Source organism: Anopheles coustani, chromosome 2, assembly GCF_943734705.1.
Source record: "Anopheles coustani chromosome 2, idAnoCousDA_361_x.2, whole genome shotgun sequence".
Lineage (NCBI taxonomy): Eukaryota > Metazoa > Arthropoda > Insecta > Diptera > Culicidae > Anopheles > Anopheles coustani.
This window is the reverse complement of record NC_071289.1, coordinates 59,707,994-59,720,639: the sequence shown is the minus strand read 5'-3', so window position 1 is coordinate 59,720,639 and position 12,646 is coordinate 59,707,994. Positions and strand designations below refer to the sequence as shown.

General features: G+C 41.9%; 1 protein-coding gene across 3 annotated transcripts in view; it reads left to right on the top strand.

Annotated features, from left to right (window-relative positions):
- Nucleotides 1-12,646, top strand: part of LOC131266831 (protein ECT2) — a 73,458-nt gene that overhangs the window by 34,628 nt on the left and 26,184 nt on the right. The window lies entirely within an intron of this gene.

Below are 12,646 nucleotides of genomic sequence, written 5' to 3'. Positions count from 1 at the left end.
TGCTCCCGGTGAATGTCTAAGTACCCGGGGCGGAGAGGGACTGTTGTTATATCTTATTTGCGGGACTTTGATATCTCCGGAGCGTTATTCCCGGTCAATGTTGTAAGTCGTGAAGTTGCGAGCTACTAAAGGATCTGCCACAAATGTGCACTAAATCCCGAAAGCTCAGGCATGATACGTTGCTGGCCAACACCTTTCTCAACCCCCAGGGATTTGTTGAAGGTTAGATAGTGGTTCGCTAAATTATTGGCCCCGGTGCGCTACAGCTAAGCCACAGTCCTCCCGTGTTGTGCTAATGGTTTTGTGATTTAGTGCCTCGCAGGAGGTGCTGTGTAAATACGGTGAATAGTACCGTAGGAAATGGGGTGTATGGGAACCGCCGAAACAGGTAGCAGCGCGTACACGAACCCAACCGACACCCGAGGTTAGCTACAACCAGATGGAACTAATTAATGTCAACTGGTGATAATTGAGCACCGAGCGGGAATCGACTAGACGGGCCCAGACAGACGGGACTCATCGACGGACCGATGGACGAGTCCGAAATGAAGCACCTCAAGCGTCGGGATGGGCGAAAGAAAAGGATGCTTAGCTGTCTGTCATAGGTACAGGTTGTTGTTTGAGAGCACACAAATCCACGAGGAAACCACTGACTGAACGCCATCGAGCACGTGGCAATAGAAGCAGGTTTTCTGACCCACCCTCTCTATCCTGCGGTTTCGTTTGCGGTTCCATTTTTTTTTTGTTTTTGCCTAGCGCTTGGAGGGTAGGAGAATCCGAGTCAATTGAGCGCCAATCAAAGAGTTTTATCTTTTGTACCTAAATTAATGAATTGTAACGATATATCATAAGGTTATAGGGGTACAAATGAAGCTAACTTAGTTTTTTAGGAACTCCAGAGCCATAGATAATTATGATTTTTCAGTATTTTATTATGGTTATTCATCGGGATAAACACAGGTTCATTTTTATACTTTTTTCATGAAGATTTGACTATTCTAACCAACTCCCAGAAATAGGAGATGTCGTTAAAATCGTACGTAGTACGTAGTACCGAGTGTGTAAACAAAGTTTTGATTGTCAAAGTTCCCAAATACTTTTTGATACAAGTTAGCAAAGAAACGTAATGATATTTTTTTATTATGTGATGTGTCATTGAATCAATAGGAAACATAACATTGAATATGTATACATTCTTTGATCTACTCAATGTTGAACTTTTGTTTGCTGTCAAATGTTTTACAAGCACATAAGATAACGAGGTAAACCCGCTTGTTTTCAAAGGTATTTCGAGCATACCAACCGTACTAGTGGTGCATTTTAACCCATGTTTCTCTATCATTAGAACGTTATTAATTCTGTTTAGTGTTCAAACATAATTTACCTCGTGGTTATCACGTGCTTGGCAGTGTGATTTTTGGTAAATTGATAGTTATTTTGAAAACACACGAGATACATCACCAATACCAATAATGTTTTGTATCAATGTTCTTCAAAGGGTTCAAAAACAGCAGAACGCGCCGTTGGCACCATTGTAAGTATGGTGTTCAATCGAGCGCCAGAAGTGCAAACTCAGATTTATGTGATTGGATCTAAACGAACGCCAACGGAACGGAAGCGAGAGGTCAAATTAATAAGTATAAATTTGTTGTCATATCGTATTTCGCGCCTGGGAGACGAAACTCTGCCAAGACAAGGTTCTCGCCGTCTTGCTCTGTGCGCCCAATGGCGACGTAGAAGTCGATTGCTGCTGTTCCATTTCATTCACGTCTCTTAAGATGCCCTGTTTTGCCGTTGGTTTGTTTCTTCTACATTCGCTTGGCGTTCTGTCCGAGCCGAACTCCTCTTGCACCCAATGTAGTTTTGTAGCCATCTTTCACATGATGATTGCGTAGTTTTTGGCCCGGAAGGTGGGGGAATGCAATGTGTGTTTCAAGGGTAGCGAAGAGTTTCGATCGCAAATTATGATGCCGCGGTTGGTGCTGCTTGGTATTCTTCGGGAGTACGGAGGAGTGTTCCTGACTGCCCAACCCGTTCGAGTTCCATTTGTTTTACGATTCTGGCTAGTACGGACTGTTATGGCCAAGGTCGGTTACGGACGATTTAGACGATGAAGTGTGCAAGGTCGGGACCAAGAAGAAGCACAAATTGTGTGACGATGGTGCTGCGCCCGTTAAACAAGAATCTAATAAGTTTGACCCCCAGACGGTGCAATGCAGTTTCTCGGTTAGCAATGTGGCCCTCTTCATATGGCGCCACTGGAAAGAGCCGTGGAGAATGTTGTGGGATATTGACGTACTGCTTTTCCTCAGTTCTGGAGATAATTTTGGTCCAGAGTGTTCAGTTCGTTAAAATCGGCACGTTTGTCAGCGGGTCCTGTTATGGTGGAAGGGAGCTCCCGGAGTCTGGGGCTAGATCTAGAAGAGGCGGTTTTGTGCAAGATTCCTACAGCATAGACTGTATGGAATATGTTGTTTGTGAACCTCTAGCGCTGGTAGCTAGAAGCCGGACTATCCCGGACTGTCAGTCGCAACTGCTACGGTCCCGCACGGCGATAAATTATTGTTTAGGTTTATTATGAAGTGCGCTGCACAGAGACAAATATGTTGCTAAGGCTAGTCCATTTCCAAACCCGGTCAAATCGAATTCCAACGAGTCGTAGCTTTTCCAGCGTACCACGGTGACGTCGGACGGTTCTGGTCTTGCGGCGTGCAGCAGCGCTATCGATGGGATCGATTTTACTCACCAGATGGATAAAGAGAAACCGGCAAAAACCTCCGGATACTTATAGCGTAGTAGGGATTATTGCTTATTCGAAATAAATCCTCGACCCTATTTTGCACGAATGCTTTCTTCCAACCGTTTTCTCTGCTTTTCCGTAGAGTTTACGATGGCGCACCAGCTGATGACGAAAGGTTTCCATACATTTTCGGTCAGTAGTAGCAACATTAGCAGTGCCCTGTTTATTGGAGATATGGTGTCTTTGGCAGTGGGTGATCATCTTCGGCACATACTTAACTACATTACCCAATGTTGTCGCCGAGGCGTTCCATTGCGTATGTTGAACAACGAGTGCTCGCAGTGCCCTAGGTTTGCACTAACTGTTATTTCTTGTAGCACTGAATTTCAAGATTTTATTTGAATAATCTTGTCATTTCAATTCGCTCCGATGCGTGCATAGACTACACTCGAGTGTGTAGTAGCGTGAATGCATATTTTGTGGGTCAATGAGGTTTAAATTTAAATGCGGTATATTTAGTATATGCCATCCATTTTGTAAGTATTTTTGGGACGTTTTCGTTCCATAGATAAGCAATTGAATAATCACCACACTCAAACAACGTATTTCAATATCGTTCTACTTTTCTACTCTTTTTAACTTCTGTTTTGAAAACTTAGACAACATTATTGCTTTGTTGAATAATGTGTAAAGTATCTGAAAAGTAAGATTGTGTTGGTGAATAATTTTATCAAACAGTTTACTTTTGTAAATGTTTTCCTTTTCTAAATGAAAAGAATTCCAGATAACAGCTTTCAAGCATTTGTAGCGATAACTGCAAAATTCATCTAATCATCGCGCTATGTGGTCCATAATGATTACACGGGCAGCATATCTTATGCTTACTTGCTAACAATGCATTCGTTACCTCCGATGGATATACATTTTCTGGACATGACATGATTCGTTCGTATGCTAAAATAAGCTGAGAAACCTAACACTGATTCCATCCTGTAACCCGTTTTTCTGTGGCATAATATCTCTAGAAGGTAAAGTGCGACTAGTGATAATGATGCTGAAGATGTAGAATATGTTTGTGACGCATGTTCCAGTTAGTTTCCACGGTGTGCAAAACCGTGCAGCAACGTTACACCGTTGATTGATGATTAGAGTTCTCCTGAGTGAGTTCGAACAGTTAATTGGAAAATGTTGAAACCAGGCATGTTTGGTTGTAACTGTGTTGAATCGAAGCCATCGAACAAATATTGGAATTGTTTCGTTTGACCCATTGAGCTTAATTTTGGTTATAAGCTGCTATCACAAAATACTTGACAGATGTCTTCTGACTTCTCTTTACAAGAGAAGCAATACGTTGTAAACGTACCTCTACAGCGTTTTGCGATCTGTTTATTTTTCTTTCATCATCTAATGCCTACCTTCCTTTCAAACGTTCTTATTGTAAGACAGTTCAATCTCTTTTGCAACATGATTTGTCATACGTTGACAAATGCGGATATTGCATCAAATTGTACCTGTTGTAGGCGGAAGCCAAGCATTCTTCATGGTCTTACGTTTCTAGCCAAATTGTTATGTCATTCTTGCTTAGAAAATAATTTTATATCGATATTTTTATTTATTGGAATTGACGAAATAATTATGTTCAATTATTGTTTCCACAAACCTTAACATGGAGGAAATAATTCCTTTTTATTGGTTTACCTTTTTGAGCAAAACTAGGTCCCTTAACGTCCATAAGGTAGTACTATTAGTTGAAATGGGCTAGCTTTATTATTTGAAATTAATCATTCCAATCACGGTTCATTATTGTTTTGTCCAGTGATGCTGCCAGTAGGAAAACGTTCTTCGTTTCAGTTCTCTTTTGATCAGCCATAAATAAAATTCATATATGTTTCATCCCACAATGTTATAATTCAATTGAAAAAAGCATGTCGTCAGCTTCCTGACTTTGGATACCGGTACTTAGGTACGATTTAGGGGCGGATATGTTACCGGAAGCAGGTTGTTGAGCAGAAATGCTTGTATCAATATTTCCCTTCCCGGATTTGCTCCATGCGGTCGTCGAAAGCACTTTTCCGGTGATCTGGATACAGGAAGAAGGAACAAAAAGTGAGAAACACTTCCTGACCTTCGACCCGCAGCATCACGTTCTTCGCATTGGTAGCTTCTATATGTTTTTTGTGTGGAAAAGCCCACTCGGAAGTCATCCAAAGCTGCCGGGTGAAAGAAAGTCCTCCCAAGTAAACATGGTTTCCCGACCAACATGAATGAGTGTGCAAAATCGGTTTCTTTTCTTCTTCCGGAAAAGCCAGTTTTTGTTGTTGCCGTGTTGTTTTCGTTTCCCCACTGTAACAGTAATAGATGCATGTGTTGCGATGGACGGGAATGATGCTGTGCGTTGTTTATATTCATAATTTGTTATCACCCGTCAGTTTCTTATCGCTTCATTCGTCCCATCGCTCGCCCCTACCCGAAAAAGGTCAATTTGGCAACTTCCGTTCATTCACTTTCCTCTCCTTGGTTTTTTTGCCGCATTCTTTCACTCCCGGTACTTCCCGATGCTCAATCCGATCTCGATAAATTTGGGCTTGGTGAAAAAGCACAATTTCTCAAACACCGATGGCTATCGAACACTCGGTCCACCGGCGTCGACCGGTGCGTCCAGAGGGAAAACTAAATCAATTAATCATAATGAAAAGGGTAGCCAACATGAAACTTTGCACCAAGCCAAGGGTCGTTGCTTATTTGGTCCTTACCCTTTGTGGAATGTATGCGATTTTTTCTCCGTTTTCTAATGTTGTTGTTCGATGATTTTCTGCATCCGTGTTGGCAAGAGCTACGGACGGAGGAGAGTTTTTTATAGAATTAAGATGAATCGTTTGGGAGCTTGAAGCTGAGCTTGTGTATTGTGATTATGTTGGATTGGATATTGGCAGTGGTGTTTTCGTTCAGTGACGAAAAACATGTTTTCAATCTAAATTCTGTTGTTGTTCTTTATGTCAGAAAACATTTTTGTACTTTTTCCACTGAGAAAATCTCAAAAATAAGTATTGAATGGGATTTACACAAATCCAGCCTATTTTTCAGTTCAAACCAACGCTAGCTCAATGCCATTGGTAGATGTTCCTCCTTACGGTCGGTTTGCGGTATGCTTTAGGTTGCTCAAATGCTGTTCAAACCGGAAGTATGTAGCTGGAATCGCCATTTCGGACATTCGCTTCAAGATCTGGCAAATTCCCCGCTGGCTAAACATGCTTCAGGAGGCAAAGACAAGCGGTCATCCCACGTTCCTTGCTTATTCCTTCCTTTTGTTTGATGGGTAGGTAAGTATGGTTTATCTTACCACGATGGAGCACGTAAAAGAAAGAAGAAAAAGCCACAAGCTAGCTGTTGTTTACCTCCACTGCTCATCCAGTCGCCATGGCAAGCGAGCTGTGCGATAGTATCATTTGTTTTTGTTCAGATTATCACCAAGTTTTCCACAATAAACCAAGCGCTTCCAGCAGCTCCAACGATCCGGTAGGAACGAATAATTGATGTGTGTTTATACAGACAAGCACTGCAGTGGTTTGTGTTTTTACGGACGTAAGCTCATAGTTCGTTGCTTCACGGTCAAAAGATGCACCAGGGCAAGATTTACGTTCAAATAAAGAGCCTTGTTCAATATTTAATATCCATACGATTAACCTATGAATCTGTCTAGGTGGAGATGGTTCTGGAGTTTTGGTATCTTCTTTGCTAATTTAAAATTCAGCATTTATCTCTATTGCTCATGAAATATTTCTGTTCTTGCTTTCCATCTGGTTTGTTATCTTCCCGAGGGATGAGTTTCTATGAAGACTCTCTGTAGGATTGCATATCAGTGATAGTCGGTTTTACTGGCAAAATAAGGTGTGTTGAGCAATTACAAACTTTCAGATATTTTCTAGGTACATCATATGTGTTGTTTTTCTTATTTTGGTAAAAAAATCTTCCCCAGCTAACACTTCAATCGAACTCACTGACGAAAGGAAATAAAAGGGGCTTAATTCAATAAGCATCAAACGACTAAATTTTTAGTTTTCCTCTTTGTGGAATTCTTACGAAATTGCTTGAGTTTTAATTCTATCTTCTCACTCACGTTGCAATTACAACAACTTTAGTGGAGGTGGAGCGTTACTTCAGATACTGAATTTAGTACACTGTATTTTTAAACATACTCAAGTACGCATTTAACTCTGAGCTTAATTCGATACAGCGGAAGTGATAATATAGAGGAAATGACTCCTTGAAGTTTGTTAAAAGTTGTAGGAAATAAATAATAGGACGGTCGTATCTACTGATGAGCGAGCTCTTAATTTTGACGATGGTGCTTGCATTGAAAGTCCCTGTGATGTCTGGTGTAGTAAGGCAGTTTTCGAAGGCCAAAAAGCACACTCAACTTCTTTCGCACGCCACAGCTTCCTTCCTACAATCTGTCAATGTCTTTGCGGGGCATAATTTTGCGCTGGATTTGCGGGCAAGATTGATGTGCGTTGCGTTCGAATCAGCAACCTCATCGATCGACCCGGTGCTGAAACCGGGTTCCCCGAATTTTCCTCCACTCGGCTACGGGCAGCGGCGTACTCGACGAGATCTGAGCGTTAATCTTTTTCTCTCCCGTCGCGAAAATCCTGGACCGGTGGTGTGATTGAGTCATCAAAACCACGCCAGACCACGCGCGATAAGCCATGGCGCAACCATCAACCAATCGCTATACTTCCCAGGACACACTCTACACCTGACCTCCCCCCCCCCCTCCCCGTTCTTTGCTTCCCGTTCGAGTACGTCCCATCCGTAGGAAGGCGTACCTTCCTGCTGAAACTGGGTCGGAAGTGTTCGTTCGGTCGGTGGAGTCTTTTGTCTTGGCCTTGCGGAACCTTGGGGGCCGCCTATCGACTCATGGCGTCGCGAATTAATTATGCTGGTATTATTGTGCGCTTTATCATCGTGAGTTATGACATAATAGGAGCTGAAGGATTCGCCTACGTAGCAGCAAATCCTACCCTGAAGGCAGCCGACCCTGGGCGAGTTGGACGAGCCCTTAGGTGAAGAGAAATAGCAACCGGAACGCATCATCGATAAGCCGAATAACACTAATAAAAATAAGTTCCACCGGCGGCGCCTGGTTCCAATGGGTCCGTTCCGTGTTGATGATACGAACAGGCCGTGCGTGTCGTGGCCGAGAAAAGATTGCGCAAAAGATGTGCTTAGCGGAAGTTCCGGCAGTCCGTATATTCCGTATATCTCTCCTCGCAATCCTTCGGAGCGCGGATTTACGCGAATCGAAATACCTTCAATGGGTATCGATCTAAAGAGGAGGATATAAAACACCACCAGCGCAACTTTGGGTTTCCTCCCGTTTGGCGGGCCTTTGTTTGTCATTGTTTGTGTGTGTGTGTGTGTTTTATTCCATCATAAATCATAATCTAATAGCTCAATTAATAACGTATCGTAACGCTGTTATCAAGCTCGTTTTTCCTACCCCAATGGTTGTTTTCCGGTTGTTTCTCTTGTCTATGTTTATTTGTCGAATGATTTGCGTCACCTTCCGCTCGAAGTTCCTGGAAAAGGTGGGTTAGTCCGACTTTCGCCACGGCGGGACAAATGCCACGCAATAGGAATTAAGCTCCTGGATACTTTTACCTGGTATCGGGAGGGCTATAGGGCTTTTCTTTCGAAAGGTATCTGTAGAATTTAATTTACTCATATTACACGGATCTGGTGATTCTAATTTGGTCGCGCTCCTCGCTTTCCCAGTCTCATGGTTTGGCACGTGTCCCTCCCATCGTTTGTTGGCGTTTTTGAGGTCCAGTTTCTTGTTTTATTCAGTTTCGATTCTCGTTTTGCTTTGTTGCCCCAGAGCTTTCGGCATCGTGGTTCTACGTTGCTAATTTTGGCTCAGAGCATCCGAATTGTACGAAATTGTATTGTTCGCATGTTTGTGGTTTCGTCTGGGCATGTTAAGGCTGGCTTACCCTTGGGAAATGCTAAATCTGGTGTGCATGTGGGTGGGGTGTTGTTTATTAATAATACACACAAGGTGTTTTGTTATTTAGACAGCACATGTTTTTGATTGTAGTTCGTTTTTGGGGATGTTTTTAATCCGTTTGGGAAATGCACACCTTTAAGTGGTGCGATGAGTATTGTTGTTTGTTTACTTAAGAATTACTAGCTTGATGCCCCCCTGGCAATGCTCGATAAAGAAGGGGTGGAGAAAAGAGTTGTGTTTTTAACTCTTGGCTTGAGAGTTAGTTAGTTTAGTTTTTTGTTGTAAAGTAATGCTTTAACCCTTTCCGACAAAACTTTATTTGAAACAAAAACACTAGGAAGCACCGATTGAAATCCGATTCTGCTCATAATTTCTGTTTTAAATAAGGTCTTATTTAATAGTTACAATTCTCGCCATAATGCTATTTTTTTTGTTAAACACTGAAGAGATCTTTCATGCTTGTTTTCTTTGTGTTAGTGAAACTGAGCTTCTAATGTAACATTTAGAGTGACGGTTCAGTATTGGGCGAGTTTTTAATATACACAAAACTCCATGAAAAAAGTTAAAATATTTTATAGAATTTCTTACATTGTTTGTGTGTTTCACGATGTTAGTAGGCGTGTAAAACAATTCTGGAATAAATTATATCTTATTTGCTGTATGTTTTGATTTTTCTGAATCTGCATAATAATTGTCTGTTGGATTTTCTTTTAATTTCACAAGGCATGATTCTGAAAAAAAGATTTTTAAAAATAGTTATAGGCATCAATATGTATTCGCAAAGTTCTAATGCTAAATTCGTGGTGCTAAGCTGGATAACGTTTAATTCCAGTGCCTTTATTTTGTCTGAACGACATCGATTGTGTCCTTCGATTTCCCATCGTTTTACATTCCACCATCAGTGTGGAGTTTGCCTCTCAACAATTAACTGGCTGCCAGGTTTGCTTTTACCAACGAGAAAAATCAAGCGGACCGCCGAACGAAAGAGAGCAAACCTACCATCGTTGTGTCGATCATGGGAGAGCGATGTTGTTGATTGAACGCACAATTTGTGTAATCGGATTTAGATCAAAATCGAATTAATTGAATGCGGCCTTAATCATCCTCCACCAAGGGGGGTGCGTTCGCAACCCAGCGTCGCCGGCACGAGCTTGGTGCTGACGGATTTTCCCTCACCGAAGGCCCGTTGTGATGAATGGGAAACGGAACCGGACCGGTCGGTGGCTGGTGGCTACTTTTTACTCCCATCTCCGGACGCGCTAAGCTTTCGTGATCCTGATCCTGGTGGCACACTTTGAACCGAAGGCCTTGTCGAACTTCTGCTTTGCCCTGGAGCCGCTTGTTACAACCCGCAAGCCGTATTTTGAAGTATGGTGGAAAATACGAAATCGTTACACCAAATCGACTCACCGTAGGCTTGGTTGGTTGGTTGGTTTGTTGGTTAGGCCGTTGTTATCACCCTCCAATTTCTTGCCCTTCGGCGGTGGGGTTCACTTTGCGATTTAGGGCTGGTTGCGGGATGCTGTCGGAGAAATCAATTTATTAAGCGAACAGCAGATTAAAAGTGTTTCATTTGGTCTGCCCGGACGGCCTAGGTCTTTTGCGTGCGATCCGATGCAAACACGATTGACTTGTCCGGATGGTCGAGTGGATAAGATTGATTTTGACCAAATTTGTTTGTCGTTCGATTTTTCATCAGATTGAGCTTGAGAATAGTCCGACCCGGAAAACTGCTCCGTCTGGTGGAAAATATGCTCGGATAAAGATGTTAAACCAAGAGTAATGATGTGATAAGCGTGGCATAATGCTAAATTCGGACTGACTAACGATGAAAGGTGGTGTGGAAGTGAGGAAGAAAAGTGTTGGCACGAGATGGCCACAGTGATAATCGAATGATGGGATGTTTTGCTGTTTTACGATACATTTATAAGATTTGTTTAATTTTTAAATTTGAAGTGGTTATTTAGTAGCATTGTGTCACAGAAGGAATTGGCTGTTGGTTTGTTATTCTCGACTACCGTTTTGTAGTATCCTTCACAGCTATGATAAAAGAAAACACTTAAAATAGAAAAAACATTATGTAGAACATGTTTTTTTTTAAATAGCTCACATTGTTCTTTAATACTAGGAAAAAGTGTTCAAGTAATTTTAAATTCCTGAATTTTTGCACTACACACAAAACTAAACTAACAAAATAACGTTCTCAGGACTACACTTGAAAGCTTTAGTAGGCCTGCATTGAAGGGAAAACGAGGAGAAATTTGGTCAACAAAGATTGCCCCAAAAAGTTTTTACTGAATGGGATATGCCAAGGACTCATAAAAGTTGCATTAATTACTAAATGGTCAAGTCTCGTAATTTCTTTCGCACAGAAAACGACATTTTTCTTCTTGTTCCTTGTCCGATTGGCCTTTGTACCGATTTATGTGTGACATTTGACCTGCAGATGCGTTGCATGTTGGAAAAGAATAACAATTAGGTCGCAAGGCATTTTATTTGTTCCATCCAGTAAGATATAAGAATCCAGTTGCTTAGGCAATTTTACCTTACGAGCCATAGCAACAGATAGAGTGGCTTACCAACTATACATCTTAGTATGCTATGCTACCTCCGCCTTATTTTTCAGTTGTCGAGTGAAATTTCTTGGAACCAGGCTGTTTGAAAATCTACCTGTGCGTGAGCGAACTTTATTACGTACTTTTTGGGGTTTTATTTCATGGGCCTTCCTCTTTTTGACTATTTTCGTGAGCGCAGTGTTTACAGGAAACTACCGTAAATTGTTTTTATTAAAAACATTTGTGATTTGTTAACGATTGTGTATCTTTTGTGTTTTTCCTTCTTCCTTCCTTTTTTATAAATTTTGCCATTCGGAACTCCATTTTAGCGCCGAGTGATCTACAAAACTTCTACTTCTGAAGTGCTATTTGAGGGGACTGATGTTCGATGATATGATTAGATTTGCATCTCCCATTCGGAAATATGGTGTTCTATGGTTGCTATTAAAATAAGTATCGAGCGATTAAAGAGTGTATGTGAGAAATGCTACTCATTGTGATCAAAGAAATTGTATAGTAGTTAAAGAAACTACAAAATTGAAAGTGGAAAATTTTCATGCGATCAGTTTTAGCTTTTGTTTTCACAACACCATGCAATCATATTACGATCATAATGAGATAATTATAATTAATGAACGTGAAGCAGTTAGCGGCGGCGTCCCTGTTGCTGGCGATAATGGTTGCGAACTTTGGTAGACGTTCAACGCGCTCAATTTTGGTTTTTGTTTTTTTTTTTTTTTGTATCGCTTAGTTAGCGTAATTCAGTTCGCGCCATTTCATGTGCCACATTGCTTCAGTGTGGCGCTGGTGGGGGGTTTCCCGGACGACTATCAATCATTTTTCCCACAGTTTTCCCTCGAACGCCGCCACCAGGAAGCAGGGCGACACTCTTTCGCTACTTTTTTGTGCCATAGCGATAAAAATACGAATTTTCCCCTTCCTTGAAGCAATGATGGGTTGAGTAGCAGCATGAGAAAGCGAAGTCAGCTGGCGCTGCGAACCGCTCGTCGATGGGAGTGTCTTGCGCGGAAGGGAGGCGGAAGGAAACGGGGATGCGCGAATAAAATCGGGATGGTGAAAATGAAAAGCCCTAAGCTGCCACCGATTCACCGGAAACGATCGTAATTAATGAGGTCTTTTGCACTTGCGCCCGGTTCGTGCGTCACTTTTATGTATCCTTTCGTCGACCGACATCGAGAGACAGTGGCATCCATCGGGGGACACGCACGCACCTCCAATCGCACGTGTACCCTTCGTTCCCTTCCTCCGGTTCGCTTCAATTGCCAGAGCAAAATGTAATTTTTGGCGCCCCCTCTGATGGATGAAGAACTTTTCCTTATCTCA